Raw genomic sequence first — 1,915 nt, 5'->3', positions numbered from 1 at the left:
TTAGCAAAACGAACATTATATTATTTACTATGATTTAAATTCAGTTATTGTATGAACAAGTTATGTGACTCTGTGTGTTTTTATGAATTTAAATGAGTTGATTAAATATTGTCACTTAATAGTGTCGTGTGCGATGAACAATTGGTTGCGCCCCGACGTTTCCGTCATGGTCGGGGTGTGACATTAAGTTTAAGTAAAATAGTCAATTATTAATATATATATATATTGTAATTTTACTAGTATATAATATAAAACTACTTAATTTTAATAAACTAAAATAGATCTATATTAATAACAATATAAACAAAAACTTAAGGGAAAATTTTTTTTCCCAGTGTTTTTGTGAAATAACATTATTGATAAATTCAATTACAAAAGATAATCCAAGTACACATAATCCGATTATAGTATTACTTCTTTTTGCATAGCAAAATGTTACAAAAGCGTGTATATATTATTGTATTGTGATATAATTGGTGAAATTAAAACTTCAATCTCACGACTAGTAAAGTTAATTAATTAACTAATATAAAAGATATTAACAGGTTATCGAAAAAGAGTTTGCCCATTTATAAACAATTGAAGTGGTTGTGCCTTTTAGATGATTGTTAGCTGGTGACCACTCTTACATGCCTTTTGTTTACGTACATGCTCACCATGTCTACGAGTTGATTTGAGTTTTAACTTCACATTTAATATAAGGCGTTTATAATTTTTTTTATAACTTGTACAGTTTGCACTCGGGCACCCTTGATCACCCTGGCAAAATGGATCACCCTTCCGACAGATTTTGAAGAATATAACATGGTGACTCAACCTATACCCATCTAGGAGGAAACCCACAATTAGAAAAACCTCCTGACTCAACCTGAAACAAGTTGTCCCATGCGAGACACAATGTCTCGAATCCATGACATGCCATAAGAAAATTCATGGGACTATTGCTATACCACATTTAATTTTTTCCGTTTATTAAACAATGTCTTATATTAATTCTTATTTTTTGTTTAGGGAAAATGCCATCTAATTGTAATCAATTTTTTAATAGTACTTAGTCAAATTTTATAAATGTTATATTCAAGTTCCTAATCTTAACCATTTACAAAAAACTTAACTTCAAACTAATATTAAAACCGGAGGTGCTTTGTTTGCATGTTAAAATTTTGTACACTATAGCCTTTGAACACATGACCTTTTATTTTGAATCTTAACTACCTTACCATTCCACCAAACTAAAAATGACGGTTTTGCTAGTAACAAAATATTTAAATGGCTTTAAAAGAAATAAAAGCTAATATTAGATAGTAATTACTATTTTTTATTTTTTTTTAGTAAAATGAGGGTATTATAAATTTATAATACTTTGCAGAAGTTTATCAATTTGGATGGATACTAAAGGCGATTTTTATCTGATAAAAATATTTATTAATTTGTCGCTAGCCACGACCTCATTCCATGAGCAACCAATAAAGTTGTTTTTGAATGTTTCAATCAGTTTTTTATTTTTTTTTATTAACTAATGCACGATGTAGGTCCATTATCAATTTATCATGCATCAACTATTGTAAAGGTTGATGGTTGAAAATGTGCTTTTTAATACTTCCAAATTGCCCACGTCAAATCTTAGGTGAATATGGTTGAATTTAAGGACTGGTCGTCGTTCAAATAAATTAATAAATAAATGATTAATATTAATAAGCAATGATGGATTAGTCAATAAGTTTTACTTTTTTACATGAGCTTGTCTTTGCATGGGATTTGAGGGCACAATATTGATGCAAATACTTAGATAATTATGATGAAACTAATGATTGAATAGTATTCTATAGCATGCACAATAATTAACACAACCAAATAATTAAACAATATTTAACACAAATCTAGATGGTGGTGTGGTTCAACCTTTTATCAGTTT

This window comes from Bidens hawaiensis, unplaced genomic scaffold, assembly GCF_021521415.1.
Source record: "Bidens hawaiensis isolate Kalapana, Puna unplaced genomic scaffold, B.hawaiensis_p1.1 tig00026186_1, whole genome shotgun sequence".
In the NCBI taxonomy this organism is placed as follows: Eukaryota; Viridiplantae; Streptophyta; class Magnoliopsida; order Asterales; family Asteraceae; genus Bidens; species Bidens hawaiensis.
Note: the sequence above shows the minus strand (reverse complement) of the source record.